This window comes from Hevea brasiliensis, chromosome 10, assembly GCF_030052815.1.
Source record: "Hevea brasiliensis isolate MT/VB/25A 57/8 chromosome 10, ASM3005281v1, whole genome shotgun sequence".
In the NCBI taxonomy this organism is placed as follows: Eukaryota; Viridiplantae; Streptophyta; class Magnoliopsida; order Malpighiales; family Euphorbiaceae; genus Hevea; species Hevea brasiliensis.
The window spans coordinates 90,458,828-90,468,357 of NC_079502.1; the positions used below are offsets into that span (position 1 = coordinate 90,458,828).

The 9,530-nt window shown below is 39.0% G+C and overlaps 1 pseudogene; it reads left to right on the forward strand.

The window, feature by feature from the left end:
* The window catches only part of LOC110634465 (ATP-dependent 6-phosphofructokinase 5, chloroplastic-like), a 45,103-nt pseudogene extending 36,975 nt beyond the window's left edge, over positions 1-8,128 (forward strand).
* The last annotated feature ends 1,402 nt before the right edge of the window (positions 8,129-9,530 follow it).

Consider the following 9,530-nt stretch of genomic DNA (forward strand, 5'->3'; position numbering starts at 1 on the left):
GTGTTTTTTTTAATTAAGAATCAGGTAAAAACTCTCCCCCGATCTCTTAAAGTGTTTGGTTTAAAATTTTAAGTGAAGGATCTCGGATAAGAACTCTCCTCCCATCTCCATGTTTTTGTTTAAATGAGAATCAGGTAAGAACTCTCCCCGGATCTCTTAGAGTGTTTAATTTAAAATTTTAAGTAAAGGATCTAGGATAAGAACTCTCATTCGATCTCCGTGTTTTATTTAAATGAGAATCAAGTAAGAACTCTCCCCTGATCTCTTAAAGTGTTTGTTAGGATCGTATATCGTAAGGACTTTGAACTAAAGATTCTGGCTCCAGAGAGCGCCAGAAACACGTGCAAAGCTTTTCTTAACCCACTGAGCCTTATAATTAGAGGGTGGATACAAGACTGAACTTCTCGCTGATCTCCTATGTGATCGCCTTATCAGAGCTTTTTGGCTGGCGATATCCGATCTCTTTTAGTTACTAGTCCGGGACCCGATCTCATCTCGATTCCCACTCTATTATGTTATCTCCTAGGCTCGTTTCGTAACTTGACCTTATAACTTATTCCTCTGACCTACTATTCGACCTTTTGTTATTTTTATTTGTTTGAAAAAAAAAAAAAACCTTCACGTTAAGATACTTCTACCAATATCTTTTAAGTTACCTACAAGTTGCCCACAACCAGAACACCTATTTTTAAAGGAAATGAAAACTAAGAAGAAATAAATAAAGTTTACGAATGAATAGAAGAAGTAAACATCAGGAAATAACTATTGGCCTGAATAATCTACGTTGAGATTTTAGTGTGACTGAACATAATGGAAATTTGAAGAATAAAAACAGATAAAATAAAACACAAGCATCCAGCGAAATGACAGTCTAGACACTCACCTGTGGGAGGTTGAGGCTGTTGAGCTAACTCTGTTGTTCACAAATCTTGTAGAGGTGGAAACCGATGGCCAAAAGATTAAAACTTACTAGAAGTAGCAGGAACCAGGTCGGAATGAAGTTGAATGAGGAGAGTAATGTACCAATATCGAGGAAGTGGGAATGAAACTGAGTAAAGAAAATGGCCTTTCAGAGCGATGAACAAGCACTGAAAAATGGAGATTTTAGGGTTCAGAACTCATTCGATGAAGATACTTAAGAAAACTAGTTTCTAAAGTTTCTGTAACGGCCCGGCCCACTAGTGATATTGTCCGCTCTAGGCCGAAGCCCTCATGGTTTTAAAGCGCATCACTAGGGGTTACGAACCACCAACTTATAAACCCAGCATCTCTCCCATGTTTTGCCGATGTGGGATTTGCCTAGGGTGTTACAATCCACCCCCCTTATGGGACTCAGTGTCCTTGCTGAGGTTTGCCCCACCATCGTTCAAGGTTGCACGCGAAGCGGCTCTGATACCACAAATGTAATGGCCCAGCCCACTAGTGATATTGTCCGCTCTGAGCTGAAGCCCTCACGGTTTTAAAACGCGTCACTAGGGGTTATGAACCACTAACTTATAAACCCAGCATCTCTCCCGTGTTTTGTCGATGTGGAATTTGCCTAGGGTGTTACAGTTTCTTGAAAGCTCAAAATGGCAAAGTAGCAAGACTGAATTAGATTTCAGAGCCTTTCCACTATAATCACCACCACCTTTTTCGTCCGTCCCTTCTACAGTATTACATGCAGGTATTTATAGGGAACGGGTGCTCTTAATGAAGGGTCAGGATCTCCGCAGGAGAGACAGAGGGTTTAGATTCAAAGGGACATGATCCGATATTTGAGAATTAAAGAGAATCAAAATGGACGGCTGGGATCCTATTCAGAATATTCGTCCTTTCTCCTCTTAATCCAACGGCTCAGGGTCTTGCCTTACAAGATGGATCCGAGGACTGGGAATAAAAAGCACCGGACCTGTCGTTTGCTTTTTGATCTAAGGGCTCCGGGTCCGTCCTTACAAGTATGATCAATGGTGGAGATCAAGGTGTACAGGACTGTCGTAACTGTTTTGGTGTCTGTCAACTAGGTGGGCTTTTCTGCAGATGAGGCGTGCGGTGAAGATTTGATCCACCTACAACGCTTTAACTAACTTGGCACTGATTATGAAAAGAGTTGATTGGAAGTCATTCTATCCTCTTCGTGCTTTCTGATCTCTATTCTTTCCGATCTCTCTATTATGACCCTTTCTTTTTCTGATCTTTCTCATATCGGGTTCCTCATCGCTTCGCGATCTCTCCCATTCTAGATTTTTCCTCTTTATCCGACCTGCCTTAGTCAAAGCAATTAATTCTTCGGTTACCGATGCATCCACTTCGGTTTCTGTATGCAATAAATGCTCAGGCCCTATATATATGCACCAATGAGAAAGCTCCTTCACACTTCACTTCTCCTCCTTCCGTTTCTCCATTTCTCCTATTCTAGCTTCTCCGATAACAATTCTGACTATGGTGACTGCTTTTGATCTTTTTTCGACTGTTTTCTTTGCCTTCGTCTGAAAATTTACGATCTCGGCGATCGGAGAACCATGAGGACAACATTCGATGACAGTGAGGGAACCGGACTATTTTACCGATCAAGATCGAAAGTGACGATCGTGCCGATCTCGAATCGGTCTACCGATATAATCGGTGAATCGATCTCGGGCAAGAGGACTGCTAATTTCAATTTTAATGTCGATGACCGCCTCTTGAAGTTCATTTGGCCCCTCACCATATCGGGCGTCCCGACTGCAGCTCGGTTCTGGTCAATGACATCGACGATGACTTTGCTCACCATCATGAGAGTCATAGTCACCCTATCTGAGCTGCACATCTATCCAATACTTGTGGCTGGCTTTCTGATCAAACACATCTTTTGATTCAGCCACAAGACTAGGCTTTAACATAGGCCATTATTAGGTAAGATGTAGTACTGATCTTTAGAGATCACCCAAATGATGTAATCCAATATTTAATGATTTCCCTAATGATGTAATCCGATCTCTTGAGATCGCCCAGATGATGTAATCCGATCTTTTGGAAATGAAATGATATTTTATTTGAAGATTTTTGTTTTATTATTGTGTTAGTTACCTTTTCGATCTCTGATATGCATATTCGATCTGATCCCTAAATGAATCGCCATTAGCCGGTCCGTGGTTTTGAAAGTTTGCTCAATCCGATAACCCTAGCTAACCTATCCCTTTAATTTGATTTTATTATTGCATTTCTGGAATCTTCCCTTGACGTGTCAGGAAAGTGAGCCGATTCCACTAACCGATGCGACGCTTGAGATTTCGTGAGCATTAAATGCTCAAACGGGTATAAATAGGGGTGAAGTGAGTCAGTCATTTCCTTATGTCGTCTTTAAAACCTCTCTTAGCAATCCCAACGTTTTCTCTCATTTTTCTCAAGTTTTTTAGCACTGATCACATTCCGGTAAGGATTTTGATTCTCTTCTTGATTAATTTCTTTTGTTTTCCCTGAAAATAAGCGGCGTCGAGGGTCAGAGAGCTGCTAGCTCGCCTTCCGTTCACATCTCGTGGACATCAGATGAAGTTGAGGTAATTAGGCCAAGTGGGAGACCTGAACCTTCTGCAGCCTCTGTCCCAGCTCGCGGTCGGGTGGCTCAATCCAAATGGGCCTCTACTTCGGGGAAAGAAAATCTTCCCGTGGATGAGTTGCCGTCGGTCCTCAAAGAAACCGACCTGCAGTCCATTAGTCAAGAGTATAACCTCCGAACCAACTCTTTTGAGCTTATACGATGCAAAGGTGATCTCCGAGCCAATCATTTCTTTGAAGAAAGTGACGTGATCATGGTGTATGAAGAGCAACTGAAGGCCGAACTTCGGTTTCCCTTAGACGATTTCTTTAAGGCAGTTCTGAAGCTTCATCATGTAAGCGTAGCCCAAGTGCACCCTAATTCATAGCGGATCCTAGTGGCTTCCAGAGGATTATGTCGAGCAAAAAAACTCGAGCCTATAGTGAAGGTTTTTGCTGAGTTGCATAGGCTTTCTCGCCGGAAGGACGACGAGTACTGGTTCTTCCAAGCCAAGCCGCACTGTGGGCTTTTTACCAACCTCCCCTCTTTGCTGAAGAACTGGAAGAACTGATTCTTTATATTGAGGAACAAGATCCCGAATGGCTTCGAAGGTTTCCCACGCAGCTGGCAACACCTGGTCCCCTCGGCTCCAAAAAAGGTCACTTTGAATAGAGATGAGGACGCCATGGTAAAGGAATTGAAGGAGCAGGCGGCCACTCAAAAGTATTCTTGCCCATATGCCGTAATGGCCGAACTGAAGTGGTGGCTTATGAGGGTGATCGCCAATGAAGATTATGAACTGCAGCTCTCTGACTTCGGACCTAGGATCAATATAACCTAAACCTTTAGCCTCCTGACTCAGGTGATCTCACTAACTTGTTTTTCCGTGCAAGAATGGCTGGAGGCAAAAGCGCAAAGGAGAGCTGCAAGCAAAAAAGAGAGGTCTCCCGGAAGGTGCGAGAAATAAAGATCGTTGCGACATCCCAGACGCCAAGGCGAGATTCGGGAGAAGTGTCGGGCTCTTCGTCCCGCCCTTCGGAACAACCGATCCCAGAGGTGGAGATCCCTCCTTCCCCTCCTCGACAGGAAGAACCGCCACCTCCGCCTGTTTCCTCAAGTGCCGAGGGAGGATCTTCTCAATCTGCTGTAAGGACCTTTTCTCATGGTGCCCAGGTCCTCATTCACTCTCTCGAGAAGAACCGCTCAGTTCGGGGGAATCTGGGCTTGGCCAAAGTTCTGGGTGCCACCATATGCCTTCAGGATGATCGGAATAGGCTGACCCCGGATAGCCTTGATAATCTCTTGGCTCAGACGATGAGCTTGAGTATAGAGAGCCTGGTGAACCAACACATAATCAAGGAAAAAACTCATCTCCTGAGGCAGGAAATTTTGAAGGCGGTCCAGGACGCTGCTTCCGCCAGAGCCCAACTTTCGTCCGCTCAAGACTATATCACCAAGATTGAGGGTCGGACATAATCTTATGAGGACAAGATAGCCGAACTGGAGCGTGAACTAGAAGAAGCTTGGGCCTGCCGAACTGCCGATGTCGCTCTCCTCACTGAGGAGATCAGAGCGAAAGAAGAGGAGGCCGTGACAAGGGAAGCTGGATCTTATGTGAATGCACATGGCGATCTTCTGGCCGAGCTTGAAAGGCGTTATCCTGGGGAAGACTTCTCCTGGATGGTTGATCTTGCTCCTAGAGATGAAGATGGGAGAGAGGAGGAGCCCGAGAGAGAGAGAGAGAATGAGAGAATTGATAATGTATCAGGGGAGCAGGCTGGGGGAGACCCTCCAGCCGAATAACTTATAAATTTTTATTTTGAAATGAAGTGAAGTCCTCTCTTTCTGTTCAATTTCTTGATGAGATCGGAAAGCATCCCAATTGTATGAGCACTTGATTGTTTGAACGTATTAGAACATCAAACTTAAAAGCAACTATTAACCTAAGTATAAGAGGTCGGAAAAACATTGTAAGCATGAGATCGGACTAAGTCATGACCAAACACTGGGTAAAACTTTAGAATATTAGAATTGGAAAGACTTGATTCGAATTCTTAAGATCGGAATCATCATTAGACCGGGCAGAAACCTTAACTTTATTTTAAGGAATATCTGGGACATACAAGTGAGTAACCCTATTCTAGCATTAGCTAAATGACTTCCCACAATATTTGTAAAGAGAGATCGGGGGACAAGACTGGATGGTACGGAGACCTGACATTGGTTTGAACCCCTCTGATAAGAGATTGAAAACAATTAACTAAGTGTGGGATCAGTTTATTTCATGATCGAGTAATCGATGTATTCGGAAAAGTCATTTGTGATCGAAGGACGTCGGCTGGGAGTCGATTTTAAAGTCCCTTGACTTTGGTGATCGGCCAAAATATAGTGTCGACATCATCCTTACCTATAAATGACACATTTTCTATTTTCCTTCACAACCAACAAAGCCCTTGGTTCTCCTTGAGTACCCATTACCATTGGCCATTAATTTTTCGTCATTTGTAATGTAAACACCAGAAATCATATCAAGAGGAAACGTATCATCATCTTGATAAATTACCATGATCAATATACCATTAACATGCCATAGATCATCCTCATAGATGAAACCAGAGACAAATAGAAGTGGGAATTAAAATTTCAATAAGATTTTCTATTCTGTATGAAAGAAAAATAGATATTGGTGCCATTTAATGGTAGAATCAGGTATAGGTCAGGTGGAAAAAAAAAAAGATGATGAAATTGAATATGAAGATATGGCTTTTAACTATTGATCAACATTTTGAATAAGGAATTATTAATTATCTAAAAGGGGTGAGAGAGATAAATGTCGAGTGATGATGATGGAGATGCTGAGTGATGCCAACAATAGGTGGAGAGAGATGGTGGGTGATGATAACAGAGGGCAAAGGAGAAGGTTTTAATTTGGGTGTTGGATGGATACATGAAAAACAAAAAGACAAAGCTATGTTTTTGGGTTTCTTGTTTAGTAAAAGAAATCAAGTGATTGCACGGAACGTGGTTCCTGTTTTCTTATGGATAAAAAAATGAAAAACCTAAATCCACAACAATACCGAACGCACCCTTAGTTGTTGGTTTTGCTATCAAAGGGTACTAATATGAGTTCATTATTCCATTATGAACTACTACTCTTTACCTTTTTCTTTTGGAAGGGAAGAGGGGGGGACCTTGGACAAGGAGGGTATTCTTACCCTTAAGTGTGACTAACTTTTCCTTATAGAGATGCTAACAACTCAATTAATACATAGATGACTTTATAATTTTTGAGTCCTTCCACTCATAATTCTTGATTTGCTGCAACTGTAGTTGGTTTTTGGTTGACCTGCTGTAACTCCAATTTCAATTAAATATTTTGTCAGACAAAAAAATATTTTAAGGAGATTGGTATTCATGCTGATGTGAAGTACATTGATCCAACATACATGATCCGTGCATGTCGTGCAAATGCATCAGACGGAATCTTGTGTGCTGTGCTTGGACAAAATGCTGTTAAGTGTCCCATCCTCTTTCTCTGTGTAGTAATGTAATGTGTACTTATTTTAGTCATAGGCAGAGTATGCTGTAGTGCATGGCTAGTAATTTTAATAGAAGGAATTGTGTAGATCTCATTGATGCCTAACCTGAGTGGCTGAAACTAGCCTCAGGTTTGTTGTCCTTTTTAGTTAGTTGAGAGAAGCGTAAGGATTTTCTCTAGTTCATGATCAATTAACAAGATATTAGCGCAGGTGATATATAGGAGAAAAAGCATTATGATTTTTCTAACTAGGAAAATTCTAAATTTATCAGAACTTTTTAAATATTCCTAAATAATAAAACCTAAACTTCCTAATTTTACTAGAAAATCTGAATTAAAGATTTTAATTTCATAATTAAAAATTAAATCAAAATAGTTCCTAAATATGATTTCTTAGTGCATCTTGAAGGTTCTGGTTTCCATTTGGGTTTGTGTTTAGAAATTTTGCTTAGGCTTGTGTATTTATATAGGTGACTCCATTGTCTATTAATATCTAATCAGAATGTGTGTTGTCTATGAATATCTAATCATAATTTGTGGTTTCTGACAGGTCCACGGTGCATTTGCTGGATACAGCGGAATTACAGTAGGCATATGCAACACTCACTATGTCTACTTTCCCATTCCTGAAGTTATTTCTTATCCCAGGGCAGTAGACCCTAACAGCCGCATGTGGCATCGTTGCTTGACTTCAACAGGCCAGCCCGACTTTGTCTAATTACGTAGGCCTTCTAATTTATGCAAAAGAACTAATAAATCTAATTTTCAAAAGAGTTTCATCAAGGGACAGAATACCAATGCCAGCATTGCAGGATTACCAGTTAGCTAGAGACTGTTCATCGCCATGGGCTGTTGAAATGATAGAGAGGATGAAATGTCCTCCAGATGTGAAAAATTATTCAGTTTCCAGTATTTCCATGCAAGTTTTCAGAATCACTAGGCACCACAGTAATAAATTGTTATAGGAATCACCCAAGCGATTTGTGCTCGACTTTTGAATTCTCATTGCTTTGTGTAAAATATCTGTAACTGTATTTGTACATTAAAATTTTGGCAATTCATTGCAAAGTGAAGAGACCTCACATATTATCTGATCTGAAATTTTAAGGGTACGTCTGTGTCCTGGAAGTTCTGTCATTTTTGTTTTTAAGACCACCAATTGGAATATGCACACACACATACAAAGTAGGAGCATGTGGTTTTGGTTCTGTTTGGGGTCTGTGAACCGAAATCGAATCAAAATTTCGATATGGTTTTGATTCGATTCATCATTGTTTTAGTTTCGGTTTGGTATAGTTTTCGATTTTTCAATTTCAGTTTCAGTTTGGTTCTCAATTCTTAAAACAATTTTATATAATTATTTCCTTAAAATATCATACTTGAATTAGTATTTAAGTTTTGAAATGGGTTATTAATGCATAATATATCATATGATATATCTTTTATTTATTTTCAAATTATATAATCTGCGACTATAAGGTGCATATATAATTTTGGATTAAGTATATTACATAATATAGTAATATATCATATGATATATATTTTAACTATTTATTAATTATGTAATATTTAACTATAAGATATAAATATAATTATAAATTAACATATATAATATGATAATATATTTAAACTAAAAATTATAAGGTAATTTAATATATTTATAACTAAAATTATTAAGAAAGCATAGAGAAATAAAATATAATATTAGGTTATATTTAATTCATAATTATATATACATATATATAAATATATTAATCATATTGAAAGTATATAATATATCTAAAAAATTATAAAAAAATATAGGTATAAATTCAATATGTGGTTCGGTTCTGATTCGATATGACTTCAATTCAATTTCACTTCAATTCTGATTCAATTCTTTTAATTTGATTCTCAGTAAATAATCAGAATTGAACTAAAGTATCAAAATAATTTTGATGTGATACAATTTTTATCAGTTTGATATAATTTTTTCATTCGATTCGAGACTTCAAGACCCATGCACAGCCTAATACAAAGTTGAACAACATTTTGTTCTGAAGGAGACGCTAAACTCTATAGCCTGCTAAAAGAAACTGTAATTTGATTCATTAATTAACATTAATTCAATTGCTTCTAATAAAATTTGCATTTAGAAGGTGAATGTGAATTTTTTAAACCTTGTGAAAGCAAATGGCTTGGTTATAATTAATTACGAATCCCTTTAACCACAGTTACTTTCTCTGGCACAGTGGATCTTCAATCATCACAACCACATTTAGTAAAATAACATGTTCTCTTTTTGGGTCCTGTGTCGGCTTCTCTTTGGTCTCTGATCTTAACTTTTTTATCTCATATGTGATGTTTGCTATTGGTATCCTCAGCAAATTACTGGGTTAACTTCAAAATATTTTAATTGAACATGCTTTATTATTTTTGTTGCTGGTCAGTCAATGGGTGGTTTGGTGACATTAGATTTACTTCTTTATTCCTACTTTATAGTCGGTCCATTGTTCA